At 43.9% G+C, this 25,047-nt stretch overlaps 15 non-coding genes across 15 annotated transcripts; all 15 read right to left on the bottom strand.

Annotated features, from left to right (window-relative positions):
• Positions 1 to 548: 548 nt before the first annotated feature.
• On the bottom strand, positions 549 to 739 carry LOC141215937 (U2 spliceosomal RNA). The gene has a single exon (XR_012284988.1). It is a non-coding gene; the product is annotated as a U2 spliceosomal RNA (small nuclear RNA).
• Positions 740 to 1,861: 1,122 nt separating this feature from the next.
• Positions 1,862 to 2,052, bottom strand: LOC141215936 (U2 spliceosomal RNA). The gene has a single exon (XR_012284987.1). It is a non-coding gene; the product is annotated as a U2 spliceosomal RNA (small nuclear RNA).
• Positions 2,053 to 3,168: 1,116 nt separating this feature from the next.
• LOC141215935 (U2 spliceosomal RNA) lies at positions 3,169 to 3,359 on the bottom strand. Its single transcript, XR_012284986.1, has one exon. It is a non-coding gene; the product is annotated as a U2 spliceosomal RNA (small nuclear RNA).
• Positions 3,360 to 4,483: 1,124 nt separating this feature from the next.
• Positions 4,484 to 4,674, bottom strand: LOC141216598 (U2 spliceosomal RNA). Its single transcript, XR_012285625.1, has one exon. It is a non-coding gene; the product is annotated as a U2 spliceosomal RNA (small nuclear RNA).
• A 1,115-nt stretch (positions 4,675 to 5,789) lies between these two features.
• Positions 5,790 to 5,980, bottom strand: LOC141216385 (U2 spliceosomal RNA). The gene has a single exon (XR_012285420.1). It is a non-coding gene; the product is annotated as a U2 spliceosomal RNA (small nuclear RNA).
• Positions 5,981 to 7,100: 1,120 nt separating this feature from the next.
• On the bottom strand, positions 7,101 to 7,291 carry LOC141216457 (U2 spliceosomal RNA). Its single transcript, XR_012285490.1, has one exon. It is a non-coding gene; the product is annotated as a U2 spliceosomal RNA (small nuclear RNA).
• A 1,120-nt stretch (positions 7,292 to 8,411) lies between these two features.
• On the bottom strand, positions 8,412 to 8,602 carry LOC141216456 (U2 spliceosomal RNA). The gene has a single exon (XR_012285489.1). It is a non-coding gene; the product is annotated as a U2 spliceosomal RNA (small nuclear RNA).
• Positions 8,603 to 9,725: 1,123 nt separating this feature from the next.
• Positions 9,726 to 9,916, bottom strand: LOC141216295 (U2 spliceosomal RNA). Its single transcript, XR_012285333.1, has one exon. It is a non-coding gene; the product is annotated as a U2 spliceosomal RNA (small nuclear RNA).
• Positions 9,917 to 11,035: 1,119 nt separating this feature from the next.
• Positions 11,036 to 11,233, bottom strand: LOC141216757 (U2 spliceosomal RNA). The gene has a single exon (XR_012285771.1). It is a non-coding gene; the product is annotated as a U2 spliceosomal RNA (small nuclear RNA).
• Positions 11,234 to 17,626: 6,393 nt separating this feature from the next.
• Positions 17,627 to 17,817, bottom strand: LOC141216652 (U2 spliceosomal RNA). The gene has a single exon (XR_012285676.1). It is a non-coding gene; the product is annotated as a U2 spliceosomal RNA (small nuclear RNA).
• Positions 17,818 to 18,936: 1,119 nt separating this feature from the next.
• On the bottom strand, positions 18,937 to 19,127 carry LOC141215934 (U2 spliceosomal RNA). The gene has a single exon (XR_012284985.1). It is a non-coding gene; the product is annotated as a U2 spliceosomal RNA (small nuclear RNA).
• A 1,125-nt stretch (positions 19,128 to 20,252) lies between these two features.
• On the bottom strand, positions 20,253 to 20,443 carry LOC141215933 (U2 spliceosomal RNA). Its single transcript, XR_012284984.1, has one exon. It is a non-coding gene; the product is annotated as a U2 spliceosomal RNA (small nuclear RNA).
• A 1,114-nt stretch (positions 20,444 to 21,557) lies between these two features.
• LOC141215932 (U2 spliceosomal RNA) lies at positions 21,558 to 21,748 on the bottom strand. The gene has a single exon (XR_012284983.1). It is a non-coding gene; the product is annotated as a U2 spliceosomal RNA (small nuclear RNA).
• Positions 21,749 to 22,867: 1,119 nt separating this feature from the next.
• Positions 22,868 to 23,058, bottom strand: LOC141215931 (U2 spliceosomal RNA). The gene has a single exon (XR_012284982.1). It is a non-coding gene; the product is annotated as a U2 spliceosomal RNA (small nuclear RNA).
• Positions 23,059 to 24,175: 1,117 nt separating this feature from the next.
• On the bottom strand, positions 24,176 to 24,366 carry LOC141215929 (U2 spliceosomal RNA). The gene has a single exon (XR_012284980.1). It is a non-coding gene; the product is annotated as a U2 spliceosomal RNA (small nuclear RNA).
• Positions 24,367 to 25,047: the final 681 nt, after the last annotated feature.

The raw sequence follows: 25,047 nt of genomic DNA, 5'->3' as shown, positions 1-25,047 counted from the left end.
TAGTCTGCAGGCATTAAATGAAAGAAGTCAGTGTTCCAGCAGAGGGAGACAACGTTTCAGAAAAGGCATTGTAGCAAACCAAAAAAGAAATTTTAAGCGCAGCAGAGTAACTAGCTCACATACCTGTTAGCTCAGGTGAGTTTAAAAGGCTGCTGTTGATAACAAGGGCATTTGCTAAATAGATGGTGTGTGTGCAACAATATACTGAAAGGTCAATTATATTGTGCAGCTTATCTCACCACCTGTAGTTATTTAGGTGAAAGCTCCAAAATGCTTGCCTAATATGTCTGTTTATCCAAAAGGAAGTATAGAGGGAGAGCTAGATAGATAGCATTGCATTACATTACATTACATGGCAATGCAATGCACAGTTGCTGAAGTTGAACCAAAATGAGCTTGTCATCTGGCTTCTGCAACTTTTAACATGAAAAATCCAATGAGGAGAAGAAAAGCAAAGCCAAAGAGTCCATCCCAAAATCCGACAAACAAGCAAAATGAACAAAAAGCATTGAATTCAATTCTTTCTGATTTTAGAAACTGCATTAAAGAAGGGGTGCACCGGTCCTGGAGATACTGCAATACCAGGTCAATGCGTGGAGTGGACAGAGCAAGCTCTTTTTCCATCTCCCTGTTCTAAAAATCCATTTAATATATGGTCCCCAGATAGGGGACGTATCAGATATTAAACTGATAAGAACAGATACTACACTTGATCTTAGCCAAAAGGCCGAGAAGCGATAACCAGAATTGGTTTCCGACTACGGTGCCACCCAAGGATTCTGAAAAGTCCATTTGTGGAGATGGCCACCTGGACTCCCGTTAAGAAGACATGCTGTCAACCTCTAGATCCCTCACATGTCTGCACTTTTCAGCTTGCTGCTGCTGCAATCCACGCGTTTTAGATCTGCATAACTCCACCTCTTTTAGCACAGTACCCTCAACCCCCGGCTGTTCCCACCCGCCTCAACACCGTTGGAAGGGAGGAGAACCAATTAAGGCGGGGGGGGGGGGTGGAACGAGCAGCTGTCTACCCTTAGCAGGAGGGTTGCTGATTAATTACCTCTCCTGCTGCGGCTGCTGCTGGCTGTCCAGCAGCAGACTGAAGGTGGCTGCTGCTGTGCGCAGGTATATAAAGGCTCAGAGCCTATTATGACACGCGCAGCCAGTGTTCCATTGCCACATTCCGTCTACTGCAGGCGGGATACCTGGATGGCTGAATGTCACTGAGAAGCTCACAGAGACCGCCATAAGCAACAGTTTAAAAGAATGCCACAGACTAATCAACCAAACTTTTTGGGTTGGTTTCTCTTTTATAGTCTGCAGGCATTAAATGAAAGAAGTCAGTGTTCCAGCAGAGGGAGACAACGTTTCAGAAAAGGCATTGTAGCAAACCAAAAAATAAATTTTAAGCGCAGCAGAGTAACCAGCTCACATACCTGTTAGCTCAGGTGAGTTTAAAAGGCTGCTGTTGATAACAAGGGCATTTGCTAAATAGATGGTGTGTGTGCAACAATATACTGAAAGGTCAATTATATTGTGCAGCTTATCTCACCACCTGTAGTTATTTAGTTGAAAGCTCCAAAATGCTTGCCTAATATGTCTGTTTATCCAAAAGGAAGTATAGAGGGAGAGCTAGATAGATAGCATTGCATTACATTACATTACATGGCAATGCAATGCACAGTTGCTGAAGTTGAACCAAAATGAGCTTGTCATCTGGCTTCTGCAACTTTTAACATGAAAAATCCAATGAGGAGAAGAAAAGCAAAGCCAAAGAGTCCATCCCAAAATCCGACAAACAAGCAAAATGAACAAAAAGCATTGAATTCAATTCTTTCTGATTTTAGAAACTGCATTAAAGAAGGGGTGCACCGGTCCTGGAGATACTGCAATACCAGGTCAATGCGTGGAGTGGACAGAGCAAGCTCTTTTTCCATCTCCCTGTTCTAAAAATCCATTTAATATATGGTCCCCAGATAGGGGACGTATCAGATATTAAACTGATAAGAACAGATACTACACTTGATCTTAGCCAAAAGGCCGAGAAGCGATAACCAGAATTGGTTTCCGACTACGGTGCCACCCAAGGATTCTGAAAAGTCCATTTGTGGAGATGGCCACCTGGACTCCCGTTAAGAAGACATGCTGTCAACCTCTAGATCCCTCACATGCCTGCACTTTTCGGCTTGCTGCTGCTGCAATCCACGCGTTTTAGATCTGCATAACTCCACCTCTTTTAGCACAGTACCCTCAACCCCCGGCTGTTCCCACCCGCCTCAACACCGTTGGAAGGGAGGAGAACCAATTAAGGCGGGGGGGGGTGGAACGAGCAGCTGTCTACCCTTAGCAGGAGGGTTGCTGATTAATTACCTCTCCTGCTGCTGCTGCTGGCTGTCCAGCAGCAGACTGAAGGTGGCTGCTGCTGTGCGCAGGTATATAAAGGCTCAGAGCCTATTATGACACGCGCAGCCAGCGTTCCATTGCCACATTCCGTCTACTGCAGGCGGGATACCTGGATGGCTGAATGTCACTGAGAAGCTCACAGAGACCGCCATAAGCAACAGTTTAAAAGAATGCCACAGACTAATCAACCAAACTTTTTGGGTTGGTTTCTCTTTTATAGTCTGCAGGCATTAAATGAAAGAAGTCAGTGTTCCAGCAGAGGGAGACAACGTTTCAGAAAAGGCATTGTAGCAAACCAAAAAAGAAATTTTAAGCGCAGCAGAGTAACCAGCTCACATACCTGTTAGCTCAGGTGAGTTTAAAAGGCTGCTGTTGATAACAAGGGCATTTGCTAAATAGATGGTGTGTGTGCAACAATATACTGAAAGGTCAATTATATTGTGCAGCTTATCTCACCACCTGTAGTTATTTAGGTGAAAGCTCCAAAATGCTTGCCTAATATGTCTGTTTATCCAAAAGGAAGTATAGAGGGAGAGCTAGATAGATAGCATTGCATTACATTACATTACATGGCAATGCAATGCACAGTTGCTGAAGTTGAACCAAAATGAGCTTGTCATCTGGCTTCTGCAACTTTTAACATGAAAAATCCAATGAGGAGAAGAAAAGCAAAGCCAAAGAGTCCATCCCAAAATCCGACAAACAAGCAAAATGAACAAAAAGCATTGAATTCAATTCTTTCTGATTTTAGAAACTGCATTAAAGAAGGGGTGCACCGGTCCTGGAGATACTGCAATACCAGGTCAATGCGTGGAGTGGACAGAGCAAGCTCTTTTTCCATCTCCCTGTTCTAAAAATCCATTTAATATATGGTCCCCAGATAGGGGACGTATCAGATATTAAACTGATAAGAACAGATACTACACTTGATCTTAGCCAAAAGGCCGAGAAGCGATAACCAGAATTGGTTTCCGACTACGGTGCCACCCAAGGATTCTGAAAAGTCCATTTGTGGAGATGGCCACCTGGACTCCCGTTAAGAAGACATGCTGTCAACCTCTAGATCCCTCACATGCCTGCACTTTTCGGCTTGCTGCTGCTGCAATCCACGCGTTTTAGATCTGCATAACTCCACCTCTTTTAGCACAGTACCCTCAACCCCCGGCTGTTCCCACCCGCCTCAACACCGTTGGAAGGGAGGAGAACCAATTTAGGCGGGGGGGGGGGGGGTGGAACGAGCAGCTGTCTACCCTTAGCAGGAGGGTTGCTGATTAATTACCTCTCCTGCTGCTGCTGCTGCTGGCTGTCCAGCAGCAGACTGAAGGTGGCTGCTGCTGTGCGCAGGTATATAAAGGCTCAGAGCCTATTATGACACGCGCAGCCAGCGTTCCATTGCCACATTCCGTCTACTGCAGGCGGGATACCTGGATGGCTGAATGTCACTGAGAAGCTCACAGAGACCGCCATAAGCAACAGCTTAAAAGAATGCCACAGACTAATCAACCAAACTTTTTGGGTTGGTTTCTCTTTTATAGTCTGCAGGCATTAAATGAAAGAAGTCAGTGTTCCAGCAGAGGGAGACAACGTTTCAGAAAAGGCATTGTAGCAAACCAAAAAAGAAATTTTAAGCGCAGCAGAGTAACCAGCTCACATACCTGTTAGCTCAGGTGAGTTTAAAAGGCTGCTGTTGATAACAAGGGCATTTTCTAAATAGATGGTGTGTGTGCAACAATATACTGAAAGGTCAATTATATTGTGCAGCTTATCTCACCACCTGTAGTTATTTAGGTGAAAGCTCCAAAATGCTTGCCTAATATGTCTGTTTATCCAAAAGGAAGTATAGAGGGAGAGCTAGATAGATAGCATTGCATTACATTACATTACATGGCAATGCAATGCACAGTTGCTGAAGTTGAACCAAAATGAGCTTGTCATCTGGCTTCTGCAACTTTTAACATGAAAAATCCAATGAGGAGAAGAAAAGCAAAGCCAAAGAGTCCATCCCAAAATCCGACAAACAAGCAAAATGAACAAAAAGCATTGAATTCAATTCTTTCTGATTTTAGAAACTGCATTAAAGAAGGGGTGCACCGGTCCTGGAGATACTGCAATACCAGGTCAATGCGTGGAGTGGACAGAGCAAGCTCTTTTTCCATCTCCCTGTTCTAAAAATCCATTTAATATATGGTCCCCAGATAGGGGACGTATCAGATACTAAACTGATAAGAACAGATACTACACTTGATCTTAGCCAAAAGGCCGAGAAGCGATAACCAGAATTGGTTTCCGACTACGGTGCCACCCAAGGATTCTGAAAAGTCCATTTGTGGAGATGGCCACCTGGACTCCCGTTAAGAAGACATGCTGTCAACCTCTAGATCCCTCACATGCCTGCACTTTTCGGCTTGCTGCTGCTGCAATCCACGCGTTTTAGATCTGCATAACTCCACCTCTTTTAGCACAGTACCCTCAACCCCCGGCTGTTCCCACCCGCCTCAACACCGTTGGAAGGGAGGAGAACCAATTAAGGCGGGGGGGGTGGAAAGAGCAGCTGTCTACCCTTAGCAGGAGGGTTGCTGATTAATTACCTCTCCTGCTGCTGCTGCTGGCTGTCCAGCAGCAGACTGAAGGTGGCTGCTGCTGTGTGCAGGTATATAAAGGCTCAGAGCCTATTATGACACGCGCAGCCAGCGTTCCATTGCCACATTCCGTCTACTGCAGGCGGGATACCTGGATGGCTGAATGTCACTGAGAAGCTCACAGAGACCGCCATAAGCAACAGTTTAAAAGAATGCCACAGACTAATCAACCAAACTTTTTGGGTTGGTTTCTCTTTTATAGTCTGCAGGCATTAAATGAAAGAAGTCAGTGTTCCAGCAGAGGGAGACAACGTTTCAGAAAAGGCATTGTAGCAAACCAAAAAAGAAATTTTAAGCGCAGCAGAGTAACCAGCTCACATACCTGTTAGCTCAGGTGAGTTTAAAAGGCTGCTGTTGATAACAAGGGCATTTGCTAAATAGATGGTGTGTGTGCAACAATATACTGAAAGGTCAATTATATTGTGCAGCTTATCTCACCACCTGTAGTTATTTAGGTGAAAGCTCCAAAATGCTTGCCTAATATGTCTGTTTATCCAAAAGGAAGTATAGAGGGAGAGCTAGATAGATAGCATTGCATTACATTACATTACATGGCAATGCAATGCACAGTTGCTGAAGTTGAACCAAAATGAGCTTGTCATCTGGCTTCTGCAACTTTTAACATGAAAAATCCAATGAGGAGAAGAAAAGCAAAGCCAAAGAGTCCATCCCAAAATCCGACAAACAAGCAAAATGAACAAAAAGCATTGAATTCAATTCTTTCTGATTTTAGAAACTGCATTAAAGAAGGGGTGCACCGGTCCTGGAGTTACTGCAATACCAGGTCAATGCGTGGAGTGGACAGAGCAAGCTCTTTTTCCATCTCCCTGTTTTAAAAATCCATTTAATATATGGTCCCCAGATAGGGGACGTATCAGATATTAAACTGATAAGAACAGATACTACACTTGATCTTAGCCAAAAGGCCGAGAAGCGATAACCAGAATTGGTTTCCGACTACGGTGCCACCCAAGGATTCTGAAAAGTCCATTTGTGGAGATGGCCACCTGGACTCCCGTTAAGAAGACATGCTGTCAACCTCTAGATCCCTCACATGCCTGCACTTTTCGGCTTGCTGCTGCTGCAATCCACGCGTTTTAGATCTGCATAACTCCACCTCTTTTAGCACAGTACCCTCAACCCCCGGCTGTTCCCACCCGCCTCAACACCGTTGGAAGGGAGGAGAACCAATTAAGGCGGGGGGGGGGTGGAACGAGCAGCTGTCTACCCTTAGCAGGAGGGTTGCTGATTAATTACCTCTCCTGCTGCTGCTGCTGCTGGCTGTCCAGCAGCAGACTGAAGGTGGCTGCTGCTGTGCGCAGGTAAATAAAGGCTCAGAGCCTATTATGACACGCGCAGCCAGCGTTCCATTGCCACATTCCGTCTACTGCAGGCGGGATACCTGGATGGCTGAATGTCACTGAGAAGCTCACAGAGACCGCCATAAGCAACAGTTTAAAAGAATGCCACAGACTAATCAACCAAACTTTTTGGGTTGGTTTCTCTTTTATAGTCTGCAGGCATTAAATGAAAGAAGTCAGTGTTCCAGCAGAGGGAGACAACGTTTCAGAAAAGGCATTGTAGCAAACCAAAAAAGAAATTTTAAGCGCAGCAGAGTAACCAGCTCACATACCTGTTAGCTCAGGTGAGTTTAAAAGGCTGCTGTTGATAACAAGGGCATTTGCTAAATAGATGGTGTGTGTGCAACAATATACTGAAAGGTCAATTATATTGTGCAGCTTATCTCACCACCTGTAGTTATTTAGGTGAAAGCTCCAAAATGCTTGCCTAATATGTCTGTTTATCCAAAAGGAAGTATAGAGGGAGAGCTAGATAGATAGCATTGCATTACATTACATTACATGGCAATGCAATGCACAGTTGCTGAAGTTGAACCAAAATGAGCTTGTCATCTGGCTTCTGCAACTTTTAACATGAAAAATCCAATGAGGAGAAGAAAAGCAAAGCCAAAGAGTCCATCCCAAAATCCGACAAACAAGCAAAATGAACAAAAAGCATTGAATTCAATTCTTTCTGATTTTAGAAACTGCATTAAAGAAGGGGTGCACCGGTCCTGGAGATACTGCAATACCAGGTCAATGCGTGGAGTGGACAGAGCAAGCTCTTTTTCCATCTCCCTGTTCTAAAAATCCATTAAATATATGGTCCCCAGATAGGGGACGTATCAGATATTAAACTGATAAGAACAGATACTACACTTGATCTTAGCCAAAAGGCCGAGAAGCGATAACCAGAATTGGTTTCCGACTACGGTGCCACCCAAGGATTCTGAAAAGTCCATTTGTGGAGATGGCCACCTGGACTCCCGTTAAGAAGACATGCTGTCAACCTCTAGATCCCTCACATTCCTGCACTTTTCGGCTTGCTGCTGCTGCAATCCACGCGTTTTAGATCTGCATAACTCCACCTCTTTTAGCACAGTACCCTCAACCCCCGGCTGTTCCCACCCGCCTCAACACCGTTGGAAGGGAGGAGAACCAATTAAGGCGGGGGGGGGGTGGAACGAGCAGCTGTCTACCCTTAGCAGGAGGGTTGCTGATTAATTACCTCTCCTGCTGCTGCTGCTGCTGGCTGTCCAGCAGCAGACTGAAGGTGGCTGCTGCTGTGCGCAGGTAAATAAAGGCTCAGAGCCTATTATGACACGCGCAGCCAGCGTTCCATTGCCACATTCCGTCTACTGCAGGCGGGATACCTGGATGGCTGAATGTCACTGAGAAGCTCACAGAGACCGCCATAAGCAACAGTTTAAAAGAATGCCACAGACTAATCAACCAAACTTTTTGGGTTGGTTTCTCTTTTATAGTCTGCAGGCATTAAATGAAAGAAGTCAGTGTTCCAGCAGAGGGAGACAACGTTTCAGAAAAGGCATTGTAGCAAACCAAAAAAGAAATTTTAAGCGCAGCAGAGTAACCAGCTCACATACCTGTTAGCTCAGGTGAGTTTAAAAGGCTGCTGTTGATAACAAGGGCATTTGCTAAATAGATGGTGTGTGTGCAACAATATACTGAAAAGTCAATTATATTGTGCAGCTTATCTCACCACCTGTAGTTATTTAGGTGAAAGCTCCAAAATGCTTGCCTAATATGTCTGTTTATCCAAAAGGAAGTATAGAGGGAGAGCTAGATAGATAGCATTGCATTACATTACATTACATGGCAATGCAATGCACAGTTGCTGAAGTTGAACCAAAATGAGCTTGTCATCTGGCTTCTGCAACTTTTAACATGAAAAATCCAATGAGGAGAAGAAAAGCAAAGCCAAAGAGTCCATCCCAAAATCCGACAAACAAGCAAAATGAACAAAAAGCATTGAATTCAATTCTTTCTGATTTTAGAAACTGCATTAAAGAAGGGGTGCACCGGTCCTGGAGATACTGCAATACCAGGTCAATGCGTGGAGTGGACAGAGCAAGCTCTTTTTCCATCTCCCTGTTCTAAAAATCCATTAAATATATGGTCCCCAGATAGGGGACGTATCAGATATTAAACTGATAAGAACAGATACTACACTTGATCTTAGCCAAAAGGCCGAGAAGCGATAACCAGAATTGGTTTCCGACTACGGTGCCACCCAAGGATTCTGAAAAGTCCATTTGTGGAGATGGCCACCTGGACTCCCGTTAAGAAGACATGCTGTCAACCTCTAGATCCCTCACATGCCTGCACTTTTCGGCTTGCTGCTGCTGCAATCCACGCGTTTTAGATCTGCATAACTCCACCTCTTTTAGCACAGTACCCTCAACCCCCGGCTGTTCCCACCCGCCTCAACACCGTTGGAAGGGAGGAGAACCAATTAAGGCGGGGGGGGGGGGGTGGAACGAGCAGCTGTCTACCCTTAGCAGGAGGGTTGCTGATTAATTACCTCTCCTGCTGCTGCTGCTGCTGGCTGTCCAGCAGCAGACTGAAGGTGGCTGCTGCTGTGCGCAGGTATATAAAGGCTCAGAGCCTATTATGACACGCGCAGCCAGCGTTCCATTGCCACATTCCGTCTACTGCAGGCGGGATACCTGGATGGCTGAATGTCACTGAGAAGCTCACAGAGACCGCCATAAGCAACAGTTTAAAAGAATGCCACAGACTAATCAACCAAACTTTTTGGGTTGGTTTCTCTTTTATAGTCTGCAGGCATTAAATGAAAGAAGTCAGTGTTCCAGCAGAGGGAGACAACGTTTCAGAAAAGGCATTGTAGCAAACCAAAAAAGAAATTTTAAGCGCAGCAGAGTAACCAGCTCACATACCTGTTAGCTCAGGTGAGTTTAAAAGGCTGCTGTTGATAACAAGGGCATTTGCTAAATAGATGGTGTGTGTGCAACAATATACTGAAAGGTCAATTATATTGTGCAGCTTATCTCACCACCTGTAGTTATTTAGGTGAAAGCTCCAAAATGCTTGCCTAATATGTCTGTTTATCCAAAAGGAAGTATAGAGGGAGAGCTAGATAGATAGCATTGCATTACATTACATTACATGGCAATGCAATGCACAGTTGCTGAAGTTGAACCAAAATGAGCTTGTCATCTGGCTTCTGCAACTTTTAACATGAAAAATCCAATGAGGAGAAGAAAAGCAAAGCCAAAGAGTCCATCCCAAAATCCGACAAACAAGCAAAATGAACAAAAAGCATTGAATTCAATTCTTTCTGATTTTAGAAACTGCATTAAAGAAGGGGTGCATCGGTCCTGGAGATACTGCAATACCAGGTCAATGCGTGGAGTGGACAGAGCAAGCTCTTTTTCCATCTCCCTGTTCTAAAAATCCATTTAATATATGGTCCCCAGATAGGGGACGTATCAGATATTAAACTGATAAGAACAGATACTACACTTGATCTTAGCCAAAAGGCCGAGAAGCGATAACCAGAATTGGTTTCCGACTACGGTGCCACCCAAGGATTCTGAAAAGTCCATTTGTGGAGATGGCCACCTGGACTCCCGTTAAGAAGACATGCTGTCAACCTCTAGATCCCTCACATGCCTGCACTTTTCGGCTTGCTGCTGCTGCAATCCACGCGTTTTAGATCTGCATAACTCCACCTCTTTTAGCACAGTACCCTCAACCCCCGGCTGTTCCCACCCGCCTCAACACCGTTGGAAGGGAGGAGAACCAATTAAGGCGGGGGGGGGTGGAACGAGCAGCTGTCTACCCTTAGCAGGAGGGTTGCTGATTAATTACCCCTCCTGCTGCTGCTGCTGCTGGCTGTCCAGCAGCAGACTGAAGGTGGCTGCTGCTGTGCGCAGGTATATAAAGGCTCAGAGCCTATTATGACATGCGCAGCCAGCGTTCCATTGCCACATTCCGTCTACTGCAGGCGGGATACCTGGATGGCTGAATGTCACTGAGAAGCTCACAGAGACCGCCATAAGCAACAGTTTAAAAGAATGCCACAGACTAATCAACCAAACTTTTTGGGTTGGTTTCTCTTTTATAGTCTGCAGGCATTAAATGAAAGAAGTCAGTGTTCCAGCAGAGGGAGACAACGTTTCAGAAAAGGCATTGTAGCAAACCAAAAAAGAAATTTTAAGCGCAGCAGAGTAACCAGCTCACATACCTGTTAGCTCAGGTGAGTTTAAAAGGCTGCTGTTGATAACAAGGGCATTTGCTAAATAGATGGTGTGTGTGCAACAATATACTGAAAGGTCAATTATATTGTGCAGCTTATCTCACCACCTGTAGTTATTTAGGTGAAAGCTCCAAAATGCTTGCCTAATATGTCTGTTTATCCAAAAGGAAGTATAGAGGGAGAGCTAGATAGATAGCATTGCATTACATTACATTACATGGCAATGCAATGCACAGTTGCTGAAGTTGAACCAAAATGAGCTTGTCATCTGGCTTCTGCAACTTTTAACATGAAAAATCCAATGAGGAGAAGAAAAGCAAAGCCAAAGAGTCCATCCCAAAATCCGACAAACAAGCAAAATGAACAAAAAGCATTGAATTCAATTCTTTCTGATTTTAGAAACTGCATTAAAGAAGGGGTGCACCGGTCCTGGAGATACTGCAATACCAGGTCAATGCGTGGAGTGGACAGAGCAAGCTCTTTTTCCATCTCCCTGTTCTAAAAATCCATTTAATATATGGTCCCCAGATAGGGGACGTATCAGATATTAAACTGATAAGAACAGATTTTTTTTTTAATTTGGCTATCCCCCACATGGGGATAAAAACCGTTTATTTAAAATTTAACAAATTACAGAAATAAAACCATTACATCCACATTACACTTTCGGGACTTCAAAGAAAAATAAAAATTCCATCACAGCAAATTTTACAAGACTTCAAATATTCCATAGGTTAAAAAGCCATTTGCCTGCCAACGTTACATTCTTTTTCCTGTCCAATAAATAGTATATGTACATTTCACTTTTACAAAAGGCTAAAACATCATCTACTGGTAACATTTCATGTTTAAAAACAGCAATATTTCTAGCATTCCAGAGCGCTATCTTGGCACAATTCACTATCTTCCACGCCATTATTTTTTGGTCCATTGTTGGGCATTCCAGAAGACCATATAACACTGATGCAAAATTAAAGTCTTTGAGGTCCACCATTTTCTCCAGCAGGGGGATTAGTCTTCTCCAGAACTCTTTAGCAAAAGCACAAGTCCATAAAAGATGCTTCACTGTCTCTTCTTCTTGACAACCTTCTCTTGGGCAGATGGCAGACCTCACAAAACCTCTTCTGTACTGGAATGCCCGGCAAGGAAGACAGTGGTGTGCGCAGCTCCAAGACATGTCTTTCTGTACATTGAAAAGATAAGGGGCGTTAATCATTTTCCATATGTGTACAGTTTTGTCATCATCATAACGTTCAATATCACACAACGTCACATCAGTACTAATTTGTTTGAGTAGTGTCTTGCTGTTACATAGATCCCCTGTCTGTTTCTTATTCAAATTAAAATCAAGAATAATTTTCTTTAAAATCTCATAATGTGCAGGTAGGTTAAAAGCATAAGGAGAGGATAAAACTGTTTCAAACCAACCAAACCTTCTCATGAGAAAACCAGTGTTAAAACGCATAAAATAGGAAAGGTAATTATCTTTAAAAAGGGTTTTAAAACAGAAACAGAAAAAATGTATTAAAAGAAACTTATCTAAAACAGGGAAATCTTTCCCACCTTTAACCTTTGGCTTTGTCACAATTTCTCTTTTGAGTTTCTCCATTTTTGAGCCCCAAAAAAAGGTAAAACATACTTTTGTAATTCGTTTCAACAAATTTGTAGGAGGGGGGAACACCAAACTAAGATATAACAGGATAGGTAATATCACCATTTTTACAATCAGAACTTTACCTTCCATTGACAGCTTTCTCATATTCCACATGCAGATTTTCTGATTAATTTTCTGTGCTGCCGCATCCCAGCTATTAAAACCATTATTAGATTCATTAAAAGAAACACCTAAAATAGTAATGGAATCTGTAACTGCAATTGGTACATCATGTAAACTCATCCCCCCGACATTTAAAATATTACATTTAGTAAGATTAATTTTAAAACCGGAAACTGTACAAAAAGACTGAATTTGGCTTATCGTTTTTTGTATTGAAGGTACATCACATCCAAACACTGCTACATCATCCATATAGCTTACAACTTTAACTTGTAGACCGTTCCCTCCGGGTAAGGGTACTCCACATATTTGCTTATCCCGGCGTATTGTACATAAAAGGGGTTCTATAGCACATATAAAAAGCAGGGGGGACAAAGGGCAACCCTGCTTCACCCCTGATTTTAAAACTACCTCTTTTGTTTTAAAACCATTAACTAAAATCTTACTCGTACAATCATTATAAAAAGCTTTAAGAGACAATAAAAACCCACCCGGAATGCCCATTTTTTCTAAAACTTTAAAAAGATAAAAATGAGACACGCGGTCAAAAGCTTTCTCAAAATCCACCGCTAGGATTGACATCTTTGTCTTTCTGGTTTTTACATCTTCAATACAATCTTTCACCAGGTTTAAATTGTCCCAGATACTACGCCCAGGTACCCCGCATACCTGATTTGCATGAATTACTTTATGTATCACCTTTTTCAACCGATTTGCACAGATCTTAGCCATAATTTTGTAATCACTATTTAAAAGAGTTATCGGCCTCCAGTTTTTAAGATCCGTTTTGTCACCTTTTTTGTATAGTAGTGATACCTCACCTTTCTTCCATGAGTTGAGTAAAACCTTATTATTAAAAACTTCGGAAAACAAATTAAACAAATCATGTTTTAAAATATCATAAAAACTTATATAAAACTCTATGGGGATACCATCAGGGCCCGGCACTTTACCATTTTTAAAACTCTTCATGGTTTCTAAAATCTCTTCCTCACATAGAGGTTGGGATAAAAAACTTTGGGCATCAGCATCTAGGGTGGACTTGATCTCCCCCAGGAAAGTGTGTATTAAATCATGGTCTACAGGTTTTACATTAAAAAGATCATTAAAATAGACATTTACCTTATCCAATATAACGTTGATATTATTATCTCCATCTATGTTATCAATTATTGTTTTCGCCTGTTTGTTTTTCTTAAAAAAATACCTGGAACAAGTCTCATCCTCTTCTACGTGTTTTACCTTTGAACGAAAAATCAGTTCTTTTCCTTTTTGTTCCAACCACTTTGAAATTTCTCCTTTAAGACTCAATATATCATTACCTACATCCAGACCATTGTCTTTGAATTTGTACAATGTCTGTAATCTGATATTAAGAAAATTATAGATCTCAAACTTTTCTTTAGCTTTTTGTATGCTTTTCTTAATAAAGAAATCTTTAATGCTTATTTTCATTCTATCCCACCAGGAGCTAAAAGAAATATTGGGGTTTTTCCTTTTTCTACAGTTTACATAAAACTCAATAAAATCCGATAAAATTTGTGGATCTTTTAAAAGGGACACATTCAATTTCCAAGATTTCTTAGCACATTTCTTCTTTCCATTAATCCTCACTCTAAAAGATAAAACCTTGTGATCTGAGAGAATATTAGTTAAAACTTCACATTTCACTGGCAGTATTTTTTCTGAACCTAAAACAAAATCTATCCTGGAGCTACATGTAGAATTGCTCCAGGTGAAACCAGCGTCTATAGGGCTATCCTTGTTACATTCTTTATACACATCAGTTAATTTACAATCATTTATAATATTGCTTAACATTCCAGACGTTTTGTCATAATTTCTACTCACGGAACCGGAGCGTCGGCTTTCGCCTTTTAAAATACAATTAAAATCACCTGCCAGGATAAAAGGTTCAGAAATGTTAATAAATAAAGGTAAAATTTCCAGCATATCAGCCCTTTCATTTTTATCAGGTGACCCATAAAAATTTAAAAACTGCCATCTTGTCCCATCAATAAAAGCCTTAACTAAAAGAATACGACCCGGTAAAATATCTTGGATAAAATCAATAGACACATTTCCCTTAAAAAGTATAGCTACCCCAGCTGATCCAGTTGCATTTGATCCAGACCAGACCGATGGACCATGTTTCCACTCTTCCTTATATTTTTTGTAAGAAATCTTATGAGGGATATGACATTCTTGTAAAAAGAAAACAGAAGCTGTAAAACAGGTTAAAAAATGTAAAACAGTAGCTCTTCTGGTCTTGGATCCTATGCCTCTCACATTGAGGGAAACACCACTAATGTCAGCCATCATAACAAATGGTTAGGAATAAACAAAAACTGGACTTTACCTATCCGATGGACGGATCAGACCACTTGGACTTTCACCAACGCCCTCTTCTGAATCCACCGTTATCAAAGAGTCTTCATCATCGGAGAAGGAACATTCACTTAAATTAAGACCCGACGCTACTGGGGTGTAGCTCGGAAGGATATTGAGAGAAAGGTTACACTGGGTCTCCATAGGCTGACCATTTAGGTCCTCGTCAGGTGGGTCTCCGAGAGGCTCCGCACTCCCCTGCTGACCCGCAGAGGGTCGTAACACAGGGGCAGGCTGCGCACATGGCGGAGCCTCAGAGTCCCCGGAGGCAGCCAGGTTCGGGGCCCCACCTGGGGCAGCAGAGCCCCGGGACCTCGGGATTCCAGAGTCTACACCCCCGTGAGGGGATGTATCCATCTCCTCCCTATTAGCCACCTCCACGGAACCATTATTTTTCTTATTATGAGACCTCACCAAATGCCACGTACCGCCCTCGCTCTCGTGAGACCCAGTGGGAATTTTGGGCTCGGTGTCAGCCTTTTGGCGCTCTTTTTTGGCCTTACCGACCGCCCCTTTATGATCTTTCTCAGCCTTCCTTTTAGCCTCCTTATGGTCTTTCAGCCAGCTCCTGGGCTCCTGTGAGTTACCTGTCATTGACTCGGAGGGATTGTTACTAGTCGAAGCGCCCTTATCACCTCCCGAGGCTCCAGGTTGCTGTTCCTCCTCCTGAGGGGTGGTCTGATTGGCCCGTCCATTCCCGGATGTCTTGGACTTCTCCTTTTGTTTTTGTTCATCCTCTCTGAACCTGTGAGGGCAAGAAAAATAGAAATGACCAGGTGTCCGACAAAAAGAGCATTTTTTTTCATTTAGGCACTCCTTTGTGTCATGTTCAGTACTGGCACAATTTCTACAAGTGGCACCACAACTATCCTTAGAGTGCCCATAGAGACCACAATACCTACAAAAAAGTGGCATTCCTGAGAAAAAAAAATCCCCATTAGTTTGCCCTATTTTAAATCGAGCTGGAGGAAGTCTCACACCTCCAGGGAATTTAGGGTCTCTTTCACATTTTACTAAAAACTTCCATTTTGAGGTCCAGATGTTAAACTCATTCAACACTTTCCCAATCAATTTCACACTTTTAAAATAAACTGACAAAAAGGAAATAACCTCTGGTGCCGTTATGAAGGGTGAGAAGATTTTCACAACCACCATCTTTACCTCATCCAGGACGTGCTCGATGATGTGAATCCCTTTTAGACCAGGGCTATTTTCTACCGACTTAACTCTGGACAAAACATCTTTGAAAATACCTTCGCCAGTAAAGGTTACATCATAGTCTCCACGTCGAGGATAATCCTGGATAGAAAGGATTTCGTTGGTTCTGACGTGGAGCAGTTTCTCAAGCACGTCCTGGACTACATATCCCAGATTCCGCATATCGGAACCACCAGCCGTAAAGCGGACCCTTATGGTGTTCTTGAGCCTCGCATATAGAGGCACGAGGTTGGGGTCAACCTCCATGGTATGGCGCAACAAAATGCAAATTGCAACCGCCTGCAATCTGCGCCTTCAGAGCTTTGTGATAAAGCACCTGAAGGCTGGGGGATCGCTGCCCGTTACCCTAGGACTAATCCCTCTCCCTAATAGCAGCAGGCAGGTGAAGCCCACCGAAGTGGACGATCCTGCCAGGCCAAGGAGAGGGGTACCTGAGTGCCCTTCAACTGAAACCTCCTGCTGTGAAGCACTTGGTCTCAGCCAAAAGGCCGAGAAGCGATAACCAGAATTGGTTTCCGACTACGGTGCCACCCAAGGATTCTGAAAAGTCCATTTGTGGAGATGGCCACCTGGACTCCCGTTAAGAAGACATGCTGTCAACCTCTAGATCCCTCACATGCCTGCACTTTTCGGCTTGCTGCTGCTGCAATCCACGCGTTTTAGATCTGCATAACTCCACCTCTTTTAGCACAGTACCCTCAACCCCCGGCTGTTCCCACCCGCCTCAACACCGTTGGAAGGGAGGAGAACCAATTAAGGCGGGGGGGGGGGTGGAACGAGCAGCTGTCTACCCTTAGCAGGAGGGTTGCTGATTAATTACCTCTCCTGCTGCTGCTGCTGCTGGCTGTCCAGCAGCAGACTGAAGGTGGCTGCTGCTGTGCGCAGGTATATAAAGGCTCAGAGCCTATTATGACACGCGCAGCCAGCGTTCCATTGCCACATTCCGTCTACTGCAGGCGGGATACCTGGATGGCTGAATGTCACTGAGAAGCTCACAGAGACCGCCATAAGCAACAGTTTAAAAGAATGCCACAGACTAATCAACCAAACTTTTTGGGTTGGTTTCTCTTTTATAGTCTGCAGGCATTAAATGAAAGAAGTCAGTGTTCCAGCAGAGGGAGACAACGTTTCAGAAAAGGCATTGTAGCAAACCAAAAAAGAAATTTTAAGCGCAGCAGAGTAACCAGCTCACATACCTGTTAGCTCAGGTGAGTTTAAAAGGCTGCTGTTGATAACAAGGGCATTTGCTAAATAGATGGTGTGTGTGCAACAATATACTGAAAGGTCAATTATATTGTGCAGCTTATCTCACCACCTGTAGTTATTTAGGTGAAAGCTCCAAAATGCTTGCCTAATATGTCTGTTTATCCAAAAGGAAGTATAGAGGGAGAGCTAGATAGATAGCATTGCATTACATTACATTACATGGCAATGCAATGCACAGTTGCTGAAGTTGAACCAAAATGAGCTTGTCATCTGGCTTCTGCAACTTTTAACATGAAAAATCCAATGAGGAGAAGAAAAGCAAAGCCAAAGAGTCCATCCCAAAATCCGACAAACAAGCAAAATGAACAAAAAGCATTGAATTCAATTCTTTCTGATTTTAGAAACTGCATTAAAGAAGGGGTGCACCGGTCCTGGAGATACTGCAATACCAGGTCAATGCATGGAGTGGACAGAGCAAGCTCTTTTTCCATCTCCCTGTTCTAAAAATCCATTTAATATATGGTCCCCAGATAGGGGACGTATCAGATATTAAACTGATCAGAACAGATACTACACTTGATCTTAGCCAAAAGGCCGAGAAGCGATAACCAGAATTGGTTTCCGACTACGGTGCCACCCAAGGATTCTGAAAAGTCCATTTGTGGAGATGGCCACCTGGACTCCCGTTAAGAAGACATGCTGTCAACCTCTAGATCCCTCACATGCCTGCACTTTTCGGCTTGCTGCTGCTGCAATCCACGCGTTTTAGATCTGCATAACTCCACCTCTTTTAGCACAGTACCCTCAACCCCCGGCTGTTCCCACCCGCCTCAACACCGTTGGAAGGGAGGAGAACCAATTAAGGCGGGGGGGGGTGGAACGAGCAGCTGTCTACCCTTAGCAGGAGGGTTGCTGATTAATTACCTCTCCTGCTGCTGCTGCTGCTGGCTGTCCAGCAGCAGACTGAAGGTGGCTGCTGCTGTGCGCAGGTATATAAAGGCTCAGAGCCTATTATGACACGCGCAGCCAGCGTTCCATTGCCACATTCCGTCTACTGCAGGCGGGATACCTGGATGGCTGAATGTCACTGAGAAGCTCACAGAGACCGCCATAAGCAACAGTTTAAAAGAATGCCACAGACTAATCAACCAAACTTTTTGGGTTGGTTTCTCTTTTATAGTCTGCAGGCATTAAATGAAAGAAGTCAGTGTTCCAGCAGAGGGAGACAACGTTTCAGAAAAGGCATTGTAGCAAACCAAAAAAGAAATTTTAAGCGCAGCAGAGTAACCAGCTCACATACCTGTTAGCTCAGGTGAGTTTAAAAGGCTGCTGTTGATAACAAGGGCATTTGCTAAATAGATGGTGTGGGTGCAACAATATACTGAAAGGTCAATTATATTGTGCAGCTTATCTCACCACCTGTAGTTATTTAGGTGAAAGCTCCAAAATGCTTGCCTAATATGTCTGTTTATCCAAAAGGAAGTATAGAGGGAGAGCTAGATAGATAGCATTGCATTACATTACATTACATGGCAATGCACTGCACAGTTGCTGAAGTTGAACCAAAATGAGCTTGTCATCTGGCTTCTGCAACTTTTAACATGAAAAATCCAATGAGGAGAAGAAAAGCAAAGCCAAAGAGTCCATCCCAAAATCCGACAAACAAGCAAAATGAACAAAAAGCATTGAATTCAATTCTTTCTGATTTTAGAAACTGCATTAAAGAAGGGGTGCACCGGTCCTGGAGATACTGCAATACCAGGTCAATGCGTGGAGTGGACAGAGCAAGCTCTTTTTCCATCTCCCTGTTCTAAAAATCCATTTAATATATGGTCCCCAGATAGGGGACGTATCAGATATTAAACTGATAAGAACAGATACTACACTTGATCTTAGCCAAAAGGCCGAGAAGCGATAGCCAGAATTGGTTTCCGACTACGGTGCCACCCAAGGATTCTGAAAAGTCCATTTGTGGAGATGGCCACCTGGACTCCCGTTAAGAAGACATGCTGTCAACCTCTAGATCCCTCACATGCCTGCACTTTTCGGCTTGCTGCTGCTGCAATCCACGCGTTTTAGATCTGCATAACTCCACCTCTTTTAGCACAGTACCCTCAACCCCCGGCTGTTCCCACCCGCCTCAACACCGTTGGAAGGGAGGAGAACCAATTAAGGCGGGGGGGGGGGGGGGTGGAACGAGCAGCTGTCTACCCTTAGCAGGAGGGTTGCTGATTAATTACCTCTCCTGCTGCTGCTGCTGCTGGCTGTCCAGCAGCAGACTGAAGGTGGCTGCTGCTGTGCGCAGGTATATAAAGGCTCAGAGCCTATTATGACACGCGCAGCCAGCGTTCCATTGCCACATTCCGTCTACTGCAGGCGGGATACCTGGATGGCTGAATGTCACTGAGAAGCTCACAGAGACCGCCATAAGCAACAGTTTAAAAGAATGCCACAGACTAATCAACCAAACTTTTTGGGTTGGTTTCTCTTTTATAGTCTGCAGGCATTAAATGAAAGAAGTCAGTGTTCCAGCAGAGGGAGTCAACGTTTCAGAAAAGGCATTGTAGCAAACCAAAAAAGAAATTTTAAGCGCAGCAGAGTAACCAGCTCACATACCTGTTAGCTCAGGTGAGTTTAAAAGGCTGCTGTTGATAACAAGGGCATTTGCTAAATAGATGGTGTGTGTGCAACAATATACTGAAAGGTCAATTATATTGTGCAGCTTATCTCACCACCTGTAGTTATTTAGGTGAAAGCTCCAAAATGCTTGCCTAATATGTCTGTTTATCCAAAAGGAAGTATAGAGGGAGAGCTAGATAGATAGCATTGCATTACATTACATTACATGGCAATGCAATGCACAGTTGCTGAAGTTGAACCAAAATGAGCTTGTCATCTGGCTTCTGCAACTTTTAACATGAAAAATCCAATGAGGAGAAGAAAAGCAAAGCCAAAGAGTCCATCCCAAAATCCGACAAACAAGCAAAATGAACAAAAAGCATTGAATTCAATTCTTTCTGATTTTAGAAACTGCATTAAAGAAGGGGTGCACCGGTCCTGGAGATACTGCAATACCAGGTCAATGCGTGGAGTGGACAGAGCAAGCTCTTTTTCCATCTCCCTGTTCTAAAAATCCATTTAATATATGGTCCCCAGATAGGGGACGTATCAGATATTAAACTGATAAGAACAGATACTACACTTGATCTTAGCCAAAAGGCCGAGAAGCGATAACCAGAATTGGTTTCCGACTACGGTGCCACCCAAGGATTCTGAAAAGTCCATTTGTGGAGATGGCCACCTGGACTCCCGTTAAGAAGACATGCTGTCAACCTCTAGATCCCTGACATGCCTGCACTTTTCGGCTTGCTGCAATCCACGCGTTTTAGATCTGCATAACTCCACCTCTTTTAGCACAGTACCCTCAACCCCCGGCTGTTCCCACCCGCCTCAACACCGTTGGAAGGGAGGAGAACCAATTAAGGCGGGGGGGGGGTGGAACGAGCAGCTGTCTACCCTTAGCAGGAGGGTTGCTGATTAATTACCTCTCCTGCTGCTGCTGCTGCTGGCTGTCCAGCAGCAGACTGAAGGTGGCTGCTGCTGTGCGCAGGTATATAAAGGCTCAGAGCCTATTATGACACGCGCAGCCAGCGTTCCATTGCCACATTCCGTCTACTGCAGGCGGGATACCTGGATGGCTGAATGTCACTGAGAAGCTCACAGAGACCGCCATAAGCAACAGTTTAAAAGAATGCCACAGACTAATCAACCAAACTTTTTGGGTTGGTTTCTCTTTTATAGTCTGCAGGCATTAAATGAAAGAAGTCAGTGTTCCAGCAGAGGGAGACAACGTTTCAGAAAAGGCATTGTAGCAAACCAAAAAAGAAATTTTAAGCGCAGCAGAGTAACCAGCTCACATACCTGTTAGCTCAGGTGAGTTTAAAAGGCTGCTGTTGATAACAAGGGCATTTGCTAAATAGATGGTGTGTGTGCAACAATATACTGAAAGGTCAATTATATTGTGCAGCTTATCTCACCACCTGTAGTTATTTAGGTGAAAGCTCCAAAATGCTTGCCTAATATGTCTGTTTATCCAAAAGGAAGTATAGAGGGAGAGCTAGATAGATAGCATTGCATTACATTACATTACATGGCAATGCAATGCACAGTTGCTGAAGTTGAACCAAAATGAGCTTGTCATCTGGCTTCTGCAACTTTTAACATGAAAAATCCAATGAGGAGAAGAAAAGCAAAGCCAAAGAGTCCATCCCAAAATCCGACAAACAAGCAAAATGAACAAAAAGCATTGAATTCAATTCTTTCTGATTTTAGAAACTGCATTAAAGAAGGGGTGCACCGGTCCTGGAGATACTGCAATACCAGGTCAATGCGTGGAGTGGACAGAGCAAGCTCTTTTTCCATCTCCCTGTTCTAAAAATCCATTTAATATATGGTCCCCAGATAGGGGACGTATCAGATATTAAACTGATAAGAACAGATACTACACTTGATCTTAGCCAAAAGGCCGAGAAGCGATAACCAGAATTGGTTTCCGACTACGGTGCCACCCAAGGATTCTGAAAAGTCCATTTGTGGAGATGGCCACCTGGACTCCCGTTAAGAAGACATGCTGTCAACCTCTAGATCCCTCACATGCCTGCACTTTTCGGCTTGCTGCTGCTGCAATCCACGCATTTTAGATCTGCATAACTCCACCTCTTTTAGCACAGTACCCTCAACCCCCGGCTGTTCCCACCCGCCTCAACACCGTTGGAAGGGAGGAGAACCAATTAAGGCGGGGGGGGGTGGAACGAGCAGCTGTCTACCCTTAGCAGGAGGGTTGCTGATTAATTACCTCTCCTGCTGCTGCTGCTGCTGGCTGTCCAGCAGCAGACTGAAGGTGGCTGCTGCTGTGCGCAGGTATATAAAGGCTCAGAGCCTATTATGACACGCGCAGCCAGCGTTCCATTGCCACATTCCGTCTACTGCAGGCGGGATACCTGGATGGCTGAATGTCACTGAGAAGCTCACAGAGACCGCCATAAGCAACAGTTTAAAAGAATGCCACAGACTAATCAACCAAACTTTTTGGGTTGGTTTCTCTTTTATAGTCTGCAGGCATTAAATGAAAGAAGTCAGTGTTCCAGCAGAGGGAGACAACGTTTCAGAAAAGGCATTGTAGCAAACCAAAAAAGAAATTTTAAGCGCAGCAGAGTAACCAGCTCACATACCTGTTAGCTCAGGTGAGTTTAAAAGGCTGCTGTTGATAACAAGGGCATTTGCTAAATAGATGGTGTGTGTGCAACAATATACTGAAAGGTCAATTATATTGTGCAGCTTATCTCACCACCTGTAGTTATTTAGGTGAAAGCTCCAAAATGCTTGCCTAATATGTCTGTTTATCCAAAAGGAAGTATAGAGGGAGAGCTAGATAGATAGCATTGCATTACATTACATTACATGGCAATGCAATGCACAGTTGCTGAAGTTGAACCAAAATGAGCTTGTCATCTGGCTTCTGCAACTTTTAACATGAAAAATCCAATGAGGAGAAGAAAAGCAAAGCCAAAGAGTCCATCCCAAAATCCGACAAACAAGCAAAATGAACAAAAAGCATTGAATTCAATTCTTTCTGATTTTAGAAACTGCATTAAAGAAGGGGTGCACCGGTCCTGGAGATACTGCAATACCAGGTCAATGCGTGGAGTGGACAGAGCAAGCTCTTTTTCCATCTCCCTGTTCTAAAAATCCATTTAATATATGGTCCCCAGATAGGGGACGTATCAGATATTAAACTGATAAGAACAGATACTACACTTGATCTTAGCCAAAAGGCCGAGAAGCGATAACCAGAATTGGTTTCCGACTACGGTGCCACCCAAGGATTCTGAAAAGTCCATTTGTGGAGATGGCCACCTGGACTCCCGTTAAGAAGACATGCTGTCAACCTCTAGATCCCTCACATGCCTGCACTTTTCGGCTTGCTGCTGCTGCAATCCACGCGTTTTAGATCTGCATAACTCCACCTCTTTTAGCACAGTACCCTCAACCCCCGGCTGTTCCCACCCGCCTCAACACCGTTGGAAGGGAGGAGAACCAATTAAGGAGGGGGGGGGGTGGAACGAGCAGCTGTCTACCCTTAGCAGGAGGGTTGCTGATTAATTACCTCTCCTGCTGCTGCTGCTGGCTGTCCAGCAGCAGACTGAAGGTGGCTGCTGCTGTGCGCAGGTATATAAAGGCTCAGAGCCTATTATGACACGCGCAGCCAGCGTTCCATTGCCACATTCCGTCTACTGCAGGCGGGATACCTGGATGGCTGAATGTCACTGAGAAGCTCACAGAGACCGCCATAAGCAACAGTTTAAAAGAATGCCACAGACTAATCAACCAAACTTTTTGGGTTGGTTTCTCTTTTATAGTCTGCAGGCATTAAATGAAAGAAGTCAGTGTTCCAGCAGAGGGAGACAACGTTTCAGAAAAGGCATTGTAGCAAACCAAAAAAGAAATTTTAAGCGCAGCAGAGTAACCAGCTCACATACCTGTTAGCTCAGGTGAGTTTAAAAGGCTGCTGTTGATAACAAGGGCATTTGCTAAATAGATGGTGTGTGTGCAACAATATACTGAAAGGTCAATTATATTGTGCAGCTTATCTCACCACCTGTAGTTATTTAGGTGAAAGCTCCAAAATGCTTGCCTAATATGTCTGTTTATCCAAAAGGAAGTATAGAGGGAGAGCTAGATAGATAGCATTGCATTACATTACATTACATGGCAATGCAATGCACAGTTGCTGAAGTTGAACCAAAATGAGCTTGTCATCTGGCTTCTGCAACTTTTAACATGAAAAATCCAATGAGGAGAAGAAAAGCAAAGCCAAAGAGTCCATCCCAAAATCCGACAAACAAGCAAAATGAACAAAAAGCATTGAATTCAATTCTTTCTGATTTTAGAAACTGCATTAAAGAAGGGGTGCACCGGTCCTGGAGATACTGCAATACCAGGTCAATGCGTGGAGTGGACAGAGCAAGCTCTTTTTCCATCTCCCTGTTCTAAAAATCCATTTAATATATGGTCCCCAGATAGGGGACGTATCAGATATTAAACTGATAAGAACAGATACTACACTTGATCTTAGCCAAAAGGCCGAGAAGCGATAACCAGAATTGGTTTCCGACTACGGTGCCACCCAAGGATTCTGAAAAGTCCATTTGTGGAGATGGCCACCTGGACTCCCGTTAAGAAGACATGCTGTCAACCTCTAGATCCCTCACATGCCTGCACTTTTCGGCTTGCTGCTGCTGCAATCCACGCGTTTTAGATCTGCATAACTCCACCTCTTTTAGCACAGTACCCTCAACCCCCGGCTGTTCCCACCCGCCTCAACACCGTTGGAAGGGAGGAGAACCAATTAAGGCGGGGGGGGGGGTGGAACGAGCAGCTGTCTACCCTTAGCAGGAGGGTTGCTGATTAATTACCTCTCCTGCTGCTGCTGCTGCTGGCTGTCCAGCAGCAGACTGAAGGTGGCTGCTGCTGTGCGCAGGTATATAAAGGCTCAGAGCCTATTATGACACGCGCAGCCAGCGTTCCATTGCCACATTCCGTCTACTGCAGGCGGGATACCTGGATGGCTGAATGTCACTGAGAAGCTCACAGAGACCGCCATAAGCAACAGTTTAAAAGAATGCCACAGACTAATCAACCAAACTTTTTGGGTTGGTTTCTCTTTTATAGTCTGCAGGCATTAAATGAAAGAAGTCAGTGTTCCAGCAGAGGGAGACAACGTTTCAGAAAAGGCATTGTAGCAAACCAAAAAAGAAATTTTAAGCGCAGCAGAGT

The sequence above is a fragment of the Phyllobates terribilis genome, unplaced genomic scaffold (assembly GCF_046119375.1).
Source record: "Phyllobates terribilis strain yellow unplaced genomic scaffold, ASM4611937v1 Scaffold_236__1_contigs__length_3049075, whole genome shotgun sequence".
Lineage (NCBI taxonomy): Eukaryota > Metazoa > Chordata > Amphibia > Anura > Dendrobatidae > Phyllobates > Phyllobates terribilis.
The sequence above is the reverse complement of the archived record's forward strand: the minus strand, read 5'-3'. Positions and strand labels throughout refer to the sequence as shown.